The sequence below is a fragment of the Rutidosis leptorrhynchoides genome, chromosome 7 (genome assembly GCF_046630445.1).
Source record: "Rutidosis leptorrhynchoides isolate AG116_Rl617_1_P2 chromosome 7, CSIRO_AGI_Rlap_v1, whole genome shotgun sequence".
NCBI classification, from domain to species: Eukaryota; Viridiplantae; Streptophyta; class Magnoliopsida; order Asterales; family Asteraceae; genus Rutidosis; species Rutidosis leptorrhynchoides.
Window position 1 is genome coordinate 103,422,151 of NC_092339.1, and position 14,784 is coordinate 103,436,934.

Consider the following 14,784-nt stretch of genomic DNA (forward strand, 5'->3'; position numbering starts at 1 on the left):
TGCGAGGATTCCAAATATGTAATTTGTTTGGATTGAAGCTTGCCCGATTTGAAATAGATGATGAATCTTTGTTTTGGGTTTTGAGAGAAAATGTGAAAGTATTAAAGAAAAAAGTAAATGAAATGGATAATGAAAGGAGGTGGGTGTTGACTAGTCCATCTAGTCACATCTTTGATTAATTGGAGAAACTAGTCCCTCGAGTTCGGTTGCGGGTGCGTGAATTACCTAAACGAGATGGTATTAACGGGAGATGTTAAAATTTTATAACGGACTTTAAAATAGTAAAACGGAAGGAAAACGGAAAAAGGCGGGATGTTACATTACCTACTCCTTAAAAGAAATTTCGTCCCGAAATTTAAGTAGGCGTAGTAGTCGTTGTTTCTTCCTCGAGACCTTGCGTTTCCGCATCCGCGAATAGATGAGGGTACTTCCTTTGCATTTGGTCTTGTCTTTCCCAAGTAAACTTGGGTCCCCTTTTGGCGTTCCAACGGACCTTGACAATTGGAATTCGGCTTTGTTTTAACGTTTTGACGGAGGTGTCCACAATGACCGGACGGCGTCCAAAATGGCCGGACGGCGTCCAAACCAACTGAGACTGAAACTGAATCTTGTTTTGGTCGTAACTTTCATACCGTAACTCCGTTTTCGATGAATCAAATATTGTTGGAAACGTAATGAGATTTACTATCAAATGGTAAGGTTTTTGAGCATCAACTCAAACTTTATTTGGGATCTAAATATACGCTTACACGCCCCGTAATTCGAATGACGTCCAAAATAATGCGTAACTGAAAAACGGGGTGTTACAATTAGAAATTGCTCATTCCACCTCACCTACGCTTCACTCCGGCTCGGAGCGTCACTGGAGTTCTCCCTACGCGTGGGTGGTTGGTGTTCCACCACCCTGTTGGCGGTTTCCTCCTTCTATTTCGATTCTTGCTTACTTTTCTGCCGGCGACGCGTGGTAGTCCACCACCCTGTTGGTAACGGCCAACGACGACTGTTTGGTGTTGGGATGCTATGCACTGTCTTATGGTGGCGGCGGCTGTCTACCACCCAGTTAGTGATGGCTACTGACGGTCGCCAAAATGATGGTGGTTCGAGGTTGATCTCCGTGGAGGTTGGGTAAATCACCTCCCTGTTGGTGGTGATTTATTCGAAGTTTACGAGGTAATAGGAGGTGGTGATGGGTGTGGCTTCGTTTGCAGGTTTGGGCGTTTATGTGTCGTGGTTGTATCTCGGGCCATCACCTTTCTGGTTTTCTGGTTTGGATCAGGCGACGATCTCCATGTTGGATTCTGATCCATATTTGATGGTTGTTTCTTGTCTTTTGCAAGTTTTGGTTATTTTGTGACGGTTAGGGTTTCTGATGGCTGCTGGACTGTTGCGGTGGTGGTTGGCGTTCTGCGACCACCGCCTTGTTTTTATTTTGTTTGTAGTTTAATATAATCGGTATTTTGTTTCCATTAGTTATAGTTTTAGCTTCGTTTTACTTCTTAGTTAAACGTGTTCTCACCCTGTTGGTGATGCCTTTATGTTTAATTTGTTTAATATGCTAGGGCACATACTGAATTTATTGTATCGGTTGTATTTATTGATCTTTTACGTGCCAAAAATTAAAAGACAAATAAAGTCCAATTCAACACATGGTTATATTTTAATAACGTCAACATAAAAAATACTGTACGTTCAATACATGATATATCTACATATATAATTTCTACTTATATACACATAACAACAAATATGATGAAGTTAATCACATATGGTCAAATTTAACTCACGCCATCAAGTTAAGGGGTCTACTTGTAATTTGGTTAAAATCAACATGGGCAACTCGGAAACAGTTCCGTAAAAGCAACGCAAAATGGCCCGACCGAATTTGGGCTGACCCGTATCTGCTGGAACCGACTCGAACCGTTCGATACAACGATCTTTGGCGGGTACAGGACACCACATTTCCCCTGTTTCTTCTTCAGGTTACTTCGTCTACAATCAATCTTACTTTCTCACACGCTAAATCAAAAATCCCTTGTAAATTTTCAATCCAATTAAACCCTAATTTTGCATTCTTATCAAATCAAACTCCACTTTGAAATATGAATCATCAAAATGATGGTAACTATCAAGCATCAACATCGTCGTATTACAGTAATTACCAATCTGACTTCCAATTAAACCCTAATACACCTCATAATCCCCAATTCGATCATTTTCCTTCTGCTACCATCGCATCTGCACCTCCAGATCCTTCCAGTTACTATTCATCCGATTATTACAACAATTACCCTGCCGATCATCACAATCCAACGGTTCGGGATTTTGCATCTAGTGATCCGAGTTATGATCCAAACTCGATGCCTTTGTGGTATAACCATCAGAATCAGACGCCTGCGAATTTCGGAGGTAGTACAGTTAATGAAAATGCGTATGGTTACACTGGAGTTAATATCGGTACTACTGCAGCTAGGTTTGATGATTATGGAAGGCCTTTGAATATTGCTAAAAATGAGGAGATACTTAAAAATGATCAAAGTGTTTATAGTAACAAAGGAGGAGGTAATAATGAATATGAAAATGAGTCTTCTAGGCTGCCTGTTTTGAGATTTGATGATTATGGAAGACCTATAACTAATGGCAATAATAGTGTGAATGACAAGAGGGGTTCAAACACATCGTTGGATGGTGATAAGATGTTAAAATCTACACTGAAACTCGACGATGTGAGTAATGGTGTCCAGAAATTTCGTGTAGTGCTTTTATCGGAAGGTGGTGGCGGAGTGCAGGGGGACATGGATGTGCTTTGTCAGGTTTATATTCTGAGTTTATCATGAATTGTCTTGCTTATTTGTGGATAGTGTGCTTTTAGTTAAATATTTAAGGAAATTAAACTACATAGCTAATATGTTGGCTAGATAACCAAATTGAAATATTGTTTATTTTACATATACTAGAGTAGATGACCTATATGAAATGTAAATATGGAAGTCTTTCCCTGTAAGAATCATATCATTTTCATCTTCGTGAAGTATAATAGTCTTAATTTTTTGTATAATGTGCAGATTGGTTTAGATGGTATTCGGATACTTGATCCTGCAACTAGTCGAACGCTAAAAGTGTATGCCCTTGATACAGTAACTAGATGGGAGGTAATCATGTTGTATCAGGAAACTATGCTTTCTAATATTAGAATTAGAAGTAAGTGAATTATAATTATAAATACTTGTCTCCTAGGTTTTGGATTCAAATACACTTGCATTCTGGGCCAAAAGTTCCATTGAAATTAATCCCAGACGTGTCAGATTGAAGTCCAACAGATATACCACAACAAACATTCTTGACATGGTGGCTGCTGCAAGTATTCAGGTTCTGGATTTGGATATCTTAATTTTTTTTCAAGAATTGAAATTTTATTCCCCTCCCTGTTGATATAGTATTTATGTGGATAACCTAATTAAGAAATGGAGAACAGAAATTCAGTAACTATTTTTAGCATTCTAGAGCCTCACTTCCTCTGCTTGAATGGGTTCCATGAAATATGAGTGTATGAAATGACTTGTATTATATGTTTCATTTTTAATCAGCATCATAAGTTTGGGACATATGATATATCCATTTGGTGGAGTTATCAAACAATCCCACTTAACTTATGATAAGAAAACGTGACTTTGTTAGTAAATGCCATATTTTTTTTTATTGTTGTTTTTCTCCACATTAGAGTTCATCTTTGGATGGTTTTCTTTTCTCCAAGCTTTAGTAAGCTATTTTGATATATTCAATGCAAACTGTGTGCTACAGAAGAGATTATGTATTAGAATTTTCAGAGTCCGAACTACTTGGGGTTGGGCGATAGGCTAAAACTAACTTTTGATATGCATAAAAAACACGCTTCATTCTTATTATCTTGATGCAGTTCTAGGAGATGGATGAAGTGACAGTGTCCGAACAACTAACCGAGAAGAAAAAAGGCTTCCCTGATTGGATAAACTTGATGAAGCCTGGCAATGAGGAGAAAGACCACTGGGTTAATAGTTTAATATTCTTAATATGTTCATTTAAACCAACATAAATTTGCAAGTTAATTACAGTTCTGGTGAAATATGTGACCAGTATAAGTTCTTTTACCATTGATTTTTCTTTTCTTATTTTAGGTTCCAGATGAAGCATCAATCAAGTGCACAGGTTGTAACACATATTTTGGAGCTTTTGTGCGAAGGGTTAGCCGCCTCTTCATTCTAATTTCTAATGAGGATTATCATTTGTTTGTATTTTGTAATCTCTTTGTTATTTTAAGTCTTTGCTTTCTTATTTCAGCATCACTGTAGAAATTGTGGTGATATTTTCTGTGATAAGTGCACTCAAGGTAGAATTGCTCTCACTGCAGAAGAGCATGCTCAACAAGTTCGAGTTTGTGACCAATGCATGGTATGCTTGAATTGTGTGACATAATTTTTATTTAATTGAATTAAATCTTTGATGATTGGTGGTTGTTAGTATTATTGTCTGGCTTTATCTTTGATAATTGCCGGTTATTATTATAATCTTTTGGCTTTCTAGTTGACTTCTTGGATGCACCACTCTAATTATTAGACAAGAGTTAATGAACATGATGCCTTGAGAAGTAAATACTAAAATAGTTTTGTAGCATTCGTTTCTTGTTATAGAAGTCATCAATAAGCTTGTTATGATGATTGTCCCAAAGTTTGATCATGATAGATGCCACAACCAAAGCAAAATCATGTCTCAACTTAAATGGCTTCAAATATATGCAGGCTGACACTGTTGATATTTGGCCATTTTTGCTGCATTGTAACGTTAGATATGACAATTTTCTGCCTCTAATTTTTACTGTTTGATGGCATTTCATGTTCTTTTTTACAGGTAGAAGTTACTCAGAGGCTGAGTCATGCAAATGAAGTGGCTGGTAGAGCGTCTGGCTATAATAGACATGAGGATCTTGCAAAGAAACTTCAGGTATTGTTAACTTTCAGTTTTAATTGGGTTTAACTTCCACATTGTTATGGGTCGATAGTAGTGATACAAATACATGTATAACCGAAACGAATGTGCAGTGTGCCATGAGCTATAGTTGCTATAAATGTGTGCACTTTCGAGTTTGCCTCTGAATATCTATCAAAGTATTAATGCCGTCAAGTCTCCATATCTTTATCTCATTTTGTTTTTGGTACACAACAAAAGCTACAACAGAACTGAATAAATTTGAAGCTTCTAGCTACCCACAAGCTGACATAATTTGTTGTCATGTTTTTTTAACCTTGATCTGCTTTGTAATTTACTGGCATAATTAGCAGTTTGACTTCTGTTTTTTTACACATATTAGTAAAGGGTGGTAATTATATATGTCTCTTGCTTGAACTTATCTTGGACATATTAATCACATCATTTGGTTGGACGTATTGAATGAATGTTATATTTTCTTGTTTGTTTCTGGATGACAGGAGGAGATGGAAAAGAAGCGTAAAACTCTAGCTGGTATGTACCATCATTAAGAACTTCTTAAATCAGTCTGTGTCATCATCATAAATAGTTTATGTTTCCCTAAACTATTGAAAGCAAAAATTTGTCCAAGCCATATTTGCAAAAATCTCGATAGTAATTATATCACACAACATGATGATTAGATCTTTATCTTCCATTCAAGTTTTCTTTAACCCTATTAGGATAGACAAGGAATGACCCTATTATTATTTAATAATAATAATAATAATAATTCATATTCATAATTCATACATATTATAAAAATGGAACTAATAGCTTAGTATGCTGCCAGCAGTTGTGTTTTATTTACTCTTAGTTATTCAAGAGTGTTAATTTGATTGTGTTTGCTTATTATTATTTTTTTAATATAAAGACTGCAACAGAGAGATCTGTGTTACTAACCAGGATACTTGTACAGAACTGAAGTCAAATGTTACCGATGAGCACATGAAAGAGGTGGAATGTCCAACTTGCACAGTCCATTTACAGGTGTGCTATTCTTATCATTTTGTGTAGCCGAAACTAATCTCTCTCTTTTTTTTTTCACAAAATTTTCTTTCACTTTAATCGTATTGCTGGAATAACCATAACCATCTGTATGAATTTGCAAAAAAGAAAAATAATTTCGCATTCCAGCTTACTTGATGATGTTAACAATATGGAATAGCGTTTCTTATTAAATAAGACATACAACACATATAACACACAACGTAACTTACCTTTTTAGAGGAATACATTTCTACTTTCATTAATACTCCGACTCTGATCTAATCTATGTCCTATTTTTCTTTCAGGTTGAGGTTCCAGCTACGGGTTCAAAAACAATAGAATGTAGTGTCTGCCAGCATCCTTTCCTCGTGAATGCTCGCTGATCACTTATCTATACCTGTAATTACCCATAGAAGTCATATAAAAGGTTACGTCATACGTGATATGAAACATACGATGGTTCAAGCTGCTGATGCGGTATCAGTCAGTTTATGAATAGAGCCTCACCTGTAAAGCTATCTGTTTTACTTACACTGAGGATGTATAATTTGTTTCTTACAACTCCTGCATATTCAAAAGCTTTATACGAAATGATCGATGTTCATTGGCATTGAGAATAAACTTAGAAGTAAAATTGGTCGGTTTGAATAAAGATAGAACGAAGAACAATTATCTAAATGTTGCTACACATTGATCATTTGTAAGGATTTACATTACAATATAGCTTGCTTAATACGAGTCTAAAAAGTCAAGGCTGTTAGAACAATTATCTGGTCAAGTAACCACAAAGGGTGGCCTAGTGGTTAGGTGCTTGAAAATCTCCAAAGGAGATCAAGGTTCAATCCTCACTACCCACACTTTGGGGGCTTGCCTTTCAAAAAAAATTATCTGGTTAAGCATACAAGATAAAATATTACTCCGTAAAATATATATGAATTGAAACAAATCATTTAACTTGTATAACATCCGAATTCTTTAAAACATCAATCAATCAATAGGATTGAATAAATTTATATCACCGATAAAGCTTGAATTTGTGATTAAGAAAACAAATTTTGTGTCTTCTTTCTTAGTTGTTCCTTCTGTTTCATTTTGATGGACATGCATACTGCATCAACCTTATAAATCACTATAAAATGTTAGTGTCACAATCACAATTGCAAATATTTAGCATAATCTCTAATTGAATTCAGTTCATCTTTTTTTAGTAAACAATGATGATAACTATGAAATCATATAAATTATAATCATAATTATAATCATAATTTTAATCATAATTTTGTATCAGTAATTATAAACATGTACAATATAATCATTGTGTAAAGTTGGACCCTAACATCATAATTCTTAATTGTCTCAATTATTTTCACTTTTTTGGGGGTAATATATTTCACAACCTTTTACCTATATGGCTATATACTTATATAGGTTGGGGCTGAGCACCAGACATGTTAGGTATGGCCAAGAAACAAAACAAAAAATATTATATTCCTCATCAAATTCTATATTCATTAGCATTCTAGTAGCAACATATATGAAACATTTATCATCACTCAATTTCTGTATTAAAAATCTCACACTAACCTTTGTTGTTCATAAAGCGATGTTTACAGTGAATAAAGCAAATACAATATGCATGAATTAATAATACCATGTGTTCGTTGTGAACATAATTTAAAAATTGAATATAAATAATCGACAATTGTATATGCTTCTCTCCAATTTTTCTATTTTATTTTGCAAAAAGTAGTGTCGGTTTTACAAAATAAAAAACATAGTGATAAAAAGGTGAGGGTCATGTGAACTTTATATGGCTTTATCTGGTTGGGGCCAAACAAGCAGTTGGACCGTTGAATTTGGAACATGCCCCATCGTTATTTCTGTTTGGTCTTAACTTGAATTTACGCTACAAGTCTTTTTCCGTTAGAGATCAAAACTTAATACTCATCCCCAAAAAATAATAAGTAAAATAAAAATATTATAATTTCATTAAAGTCCTTGAAACTCATCCCATCCCAAAAATAGGTAAAATAAAAATATTATAGTTTCATTAAAGTTTACTGACATCATCTTTTTAAAAGGTATCACTCGATAAACTATATTAAAAAAATAAAAAATAAACGTTACAAAACAAACGACTAAAGGACATACCCTTTAACCTCTCAAACAAACCAAACTCAATCAATTAAACATCAAGAGCAAACGAGTCATAGCTGTAGGATTAATGTGCAAGGTACAACATATAACTATATGGCCAACCTCATTTGAGCCTTCGGGATCACACACATATACACCGAGACGTCAAATAAAATATATATATGATGTATATATATTACTCAAGTAACAAAATAGTAAATCAAAATTAATTCATTTACTATTCATGTGAATAGTAAATGAAATGAAATTAATTAATTTACTATTCACATGAAAGTGACATGATAGAAATTATTAATTATAAGTTTCATAAACTACCCCTAAAGTATTTGAGAAATACGACTTTTTAAAATATAGCATTGTATTTGAAAATGATCTTGATTTCTTTTGATTTGCTTTTTGCTATCAAACAAACGAATCTTGATTTCTTTTGATTTACTTTATGCTACCAAACAAATGGGATATATTATATATTCATATATGTGTATCATATTACGAAGTAATTTTTGAATCATTCTAATGCTTTCGATGAACTAAAAGGAAAAACACATATTACATATTTTGGGTTCATAATATTAATCAAAGGTTGATTGATTATTACTTGGGTTTGGACTAGCATCCATTGACGTTGTTTGAAGTGTAGTGTGGACTATCCAAAGAGACGGTCATATTTTTGATCGTAGGTTTCTCTCCTTCAATCAGGTTCTTCAAGAAAGGTTTCTCTCCTTCAATCAGTTTCTTCAAGAAAGGTATATCGTTCACTCATCTTATGATTTATATTCTTGACAATTATTATGGTGTAACTGGATTTTTGGGATCGTTAATCATGTGCATGTTTCATTAAATAAGTGAAAATTTAATCTTGTTAAATTTTGTTCATAAAATAATAAAAGATTATTATTTTAACTATCCGCTGCGTTAATCTGTTTTGGTAAAAGTACACACGATTTTCTAACAGTGGTATCCGAGCCGCTTTTACACCATCTTAATTGTCGCGTGATTTTCTTTAAATTTAGCTTTGTGGTGAATTGGTAAAAGTCGAAACCTTTTTGGTTTTTAAAGTCAACGCGGTTGATTTAGACTTAACCTCATGACGCACAAATATGATTGAAAGAATATCACTATTTTAAATTGTAGATTTAATTGTTATGGCTTGAATATTTATTATAATTGTTGATTGTTATATTCCATGGTTATACACATGCATTGTAACCATGGACAAGCCATATATAGGTTTTAATAATGTAGTTATTAAAATTGTGATTGCATACATAGCCCGTAATGCCCCGACCTATGTGATTGTTGTGATTGTTGATTACGGCAATATTATATCATGTTGATTATTTATTTTATTAGAAAGGCCATTTTGAAGCCAAAGTTGTATTGTATTTATTTTTCATTTTCATAGTATTGTATTTCAGTTTATTTTAATTTGTAAAAGTACTAGTTTAGTTGTATTTTCAAATTTAAATAAATGTAACAAGATGAAAATTGAAGATAAAGATGCAACACGAAGTTTGACTTAGAAGATGGCGAACAGGTCAAGTTGACAACGATGGCGTTTGTCAAGTTTTCACTTGATTCTTGAATTAAGTGGGAGCTACGATATTACCCTTAGTTTGACCTCTTGATCCCATGTCGGCTCATGGGATTAAGCATAGGATTTTTTGGGCTAGGCTATGTGTGTGTGATGCATGGTTGTGTTTTATTTTACGCATTTATATTTAATGGTTGATTATAATATATGCTAAATGTTTTTGATGAAAACATTAAATAAAACCGGTAACGAGTTTCAAATATTAAAATTGATGATTTTAAAAGGTTAAATTCTAACGAGTTTAAAGTTAAATAATTTTGAGACTCAAATTATATATATATGTTTTTTGATGAAAACATTAACTAAAACTCTAAACGAGTTTCAAAGATTAAAATTGATGATTTTAAAATAAGTTAAACTCTAACGAGTTTAATGATAAATGATTTTGAAAGTCAAATAAAATATATGGACGACATCTTTTAAAACTGTTTTAAAACGATACACGTTTGTGTATTTGTTATTTTTATATCCTATAAATTAAATAACAAATTAGATCACAAACATAATCGACATATACAATTGGTTAAAATGTTTTTTTAACTAGTAGTGTAGCGAATCTTGTGTGCATGCATTATTCGTTGACACAAACTTTTTACAAAATACCCGTCAAATTTAAGTCATGCCATCCAATGAGCTTGCAAACACTCCTCGTTATTTTTCTGATCTAGTGAGACTAGGCTGAATTATAGCCACGAGGTGGATTTTTCGATCTAGTGAGACTAGCGTGAATTTCCACTGTTTTCAAATTGGACGACTTAATCGTATTCACGGTGAGACCTGAGTTCGAGGCAAGGATGAGATAAACATGTTAGTAGATAATAGTGGTTTGTTGAACTACACATATCTCAAGGTCTCATAAAGATCTAAGAGTTGCACTTGTAATGCAATTGGTACCCGTTACCTACCAATAGACTCCATAACTGCTAGCTGATCAACAGATGTGGCTATGGAACCTCTATGTGGATCTTAGGCTTTCGTAAATTAATTGTTTTTTTTATAATATTATAAAAACTTGGGTAGTTAATTTATTAAAGCTCAATATCGAAAATACTAAATTGAATCTTATATCTATTGTAGATGTCAAATAATCAAGACGTAAACCAAAACACACTTCCTTCTTTGTTGGAGAAGGATAAACTCAATGTTCAAACTTCCTAGACTGACACTGCAACCTGAGAATTGTTCTCAAGCATACATGGAAGTTGAACAAAATTTAGAACCCTTATTCATACTTCCTGTTGTGGCAGTTGCTGCTGCTCAGCAAAATTTCTATCGGATGTTGCTCGATGATCAGGAAGAAATATGATTGAAGGGTGAAAAAGAATAAGCCGAATATTTTGTGGAAGGAAAATGACAAATCATTTGCTAGGAAAAATATTCCACCTTCCAAGAAGGAAAGTCCAACAAAAGACGCCGAATGTTTCCATTGTGGAAAGGTTGGCAATTGGAGAAGGAAGTTGTCCTATCTTCCAATCTGAGCTGAGAAAAGGCAACGCTGGTGAGACTAGCAAATCAAGTATATTCCATAAATAGTTATATACTTCTTCTAGTGATTCCTATATCTTTGTTAACTGGTTGTGGCCTTCACACCTGTAACAATATGAAGGGAATGAGAAGAAGTAATAGACTAAAGAAAGGCACACTGGATTTGCAAGTAGGCAAGGGGGATCAAGCTTTTGTTAAAGCTATTGGTACCTCTGAACTTACTTCTCTAAGTGGTCTTATTGTTTTGTTGGAACAATAGCATTATGCTCTCAATACTGCGAGCGACATAGTTTGAAAGATGCTAGTTTTGAACTTGCATTTACACACTTAGATATTTCAGTTTCTAAGGATAATATATTTATCTTAATACCTATCCACGTGATGGTATTTTTGAAATTGATATGCATAGTGTAATTTCAAATGAGAATTCTGTGTATACCTACATCGCCAAAGTCTTCAAGCAAGACTTGAATAAGACCTATCTATGACATTGTCATATGAGTCATATAAACAAACAATGCATTTCAAAACTCCAGTCTAATGGACTTTTGGAATCAATTGGCTCTGAGTCATTTGATGTATGCGAGTCATGTTTATGTGAAAAGATGACAAATGCTTCTTTCTCCGATTTAGGTAAAAGAGCTAAAGATCTTTTAGGACTAATACATACTGTTGTATGTAGCCCTTTAAGAACAATGTATAGATTTAGTTAATTTTACTTCATTACATTTACTGATGAGTATAGTAGCTATGATTATGTTCACTTGCTGAAACATAAACATACAACTATTTTACCATTCAAAAGTATTCCAAAATGAAGTAGATAATCAGCTTGGAAAGACCATTAAAGCACTTCGCTCCGATGGAGTAAGTGAGTTTATGAGTCAAGAGTTTTTGGACCACCTAAAGAATTGTGGGATTGTCTCATGGTTCACTCTACCTTACACACCACAACACGATGGTGTGTCTGAGTAAGAGGAATCAACTTTACTTGATATAGTTTGATTTATGATGAGTCTGATTTCTCTACTACCGTCTTTTAGGGATATGTATGAGAGTCTGCTGCAGGCATACTCAATGTGATTCCAACTATGAAGGTAGAAAAGACACCATATGAGTTATGGCATGGGAAGAATCCCAAGTTGTCTTATCTCAAATTCTGGGGTTGTGAAGCGTATGTGAAGCATGACACTTCAAACAAATTAGTACCCAGAACTATCCAATGTTACTTTGTACGATACATAAAGGAAACAACAGGTTACTACTTTTACTACCAAGCTGAAGACAACGTGTTTTCTGCTCGGTCTGCTGAATTCCTAGAAAGAGATCTTCTCTTACAAGAAGTCAGTGGGAGTAAAGTAGATCTTGAAGAAATTCAAGTACTTTAAAGTAACATACCTTCAATAAGCACTAGCAATCCACACGTTGAAACTGAGCACACTGTTGGTAAGCCAGAACGTGTTACACCTGCACTTTATAGATCTAGTAGAGCTCATCGGCTTATGAGGTTTAATTATCTGATTAATTCAGATAAACCTCAACTAAGGGATTATGATGAACCCTCTAGCTGTGTGAGGCCATATCAGATTCTGAATCTGAAAATGACTAGATTCTATGAATACAGATATGCAGTCCATGAAGGATAATCAAGTATGAGACTTGATTGATCTTCTACCCAATTGTAAGACAATGAGGTAAAAATGGGTCTTCAAAGGAAGACTGATATGGACGGTAATGTAAACACTTTTAAAGCTCTATTGGTGATAAAAGGTTATGATGAAAGTTTTTCACCAGTCGTGAGCCCTAAAACAATTAGGATACTTATTGCCATGGTTACTTTTCATGATAATAAAATATGGCTAATGGATGTCAAAACCGCTTTCCTAAATGGCGACCTAAGCGAGGACGTATATATGGTTCAGCCGGAAGGGTTTATGAATCCTAAGCATCCTAATAAAGTATGCAAGCTTCTAAAATTCATTTATGGATAAAAGCAAGCATCCAGGAGCTAGAATCTTAAGTTTAATGAGAAAATCAATTCTCAAAACCAAGATAAGCTCTGAGTTTACATTAGAGCTAGTGGGAGCAGAGTAGTCTTCTTGATCTTATATGTTGATGACATATTACTTATTAGAAATAACATTCCAACTTGCAAGATGTCAAGTCTTGGCTTGAAAAATGTATTTCCATAAAGGATCTTGATGAAGCTACTTATATTATTAGAATGAGGATCTATACAATAGATTCAATTGGCTTATTGGTTTGAATCAAAGTACATACATTATCTTGCAGAGATTTAGCATGCAAAACTCCAAGCATGGAGCTTTGCCAATGCAAAAGGGCATAACCTTGAGAAAGTCTCAAAAGTCCTATCACAGTAGATGAGATGAGACAAATGAAATGTATCACATATGCTTCGGCTATATGATCCATTATGTATGCCATGATATGTACTATACTCGATGTTTCGTTAGTTTTGAGTTTGACGAGTCATTGTCAACATAATCCGGGTGAAGTACATTGGATTGTTGTTAAGAATATTCTTTAGTATTTGCATAGTACTAATGATATGTTCTTGGTTTACGGTGGTTTGGAAAAAGAGTTAAGTATTAAGTTTTATACTTATTCTAGTTTCCAAACTGATCAAGATGATTCTCGATCCAGTCACGTTGTTTCTTTGTCATGATGGGCAAGACATTTGATTGGAAGAGCTCTAGGCAGAGCACTATTGAACAATCTACAACAAAAACAGAATACATTGTTGACTGAGAAGCTACTCAGAAAGCTGTCTGGGTAAGGAAGTTCGTTGTTATACTCAGAGTAGTACACAACATTTAATCTTCTATAATATGTACTGTGATAGTTCGAGTGTTAATATACTTTTGAAAGAATCACATGTATATAAAAGTATCCGGCACATTCTTCAAAAGTTTGACTACATTCATTAAGTCATTAAGAGGAATGATATTAGTATTCTTAAAGGTTCATACAAATGATAATGTGGCTGACCCGTTCACGAAGCCCATGATGCACAACAAGCATGATGATCATGCTAGTAATATTGGACTTCGTTATGCTGCTGATCTTTTTCATTTGTAATTTAATATTTGGATATTTTTGGAACATTAAGCAGTTTTATATTAATGAACTGACATACTTGATATGGTCGTTTTTATTTATATCACTGTGTTCTATATTAGCATGTTTAATCCATGAATAATTATTGATTATTCAAAATCTCCATAATCGGTCATGTTATGGGAATAACATGAATTAAGATTAATGTGAAATTTTGGTTATATTCATTGATGATGAATAGTTAACTTGTTGAGACCAAAATTCATATGTATTCATTGATGATGAATATTGGAATGACCCAACCATGAGATGTCACTACATGGATCGTAGTCAGTAGTGAATCTTTTAGTGATTATGTCTTTGTGTCCTTAGACTTGAGATGCACGCCCGTCTTGATGAGTGTAGCATTGTATTTTGATATGGTTAAACGCTGTCCTGAATAAGGCTGTTATAAAGGCCATTATTGGGTATAATGTAAAGCT

General features: G+C 34.0%; 1 pseudogene; it reads left to right on the plus strand.

Moving 5' to 3' along the window:
- The first annotated feature begins 2,008 nt into the window (after positions 1–2,008).
- Positions 2,009–6,693, plus strand: LOC139857717 (protein FREE1-like; annotated as a pseudogene).
- Positions 6,694–14,784: the final 8,091 nt, after the last annotated feature.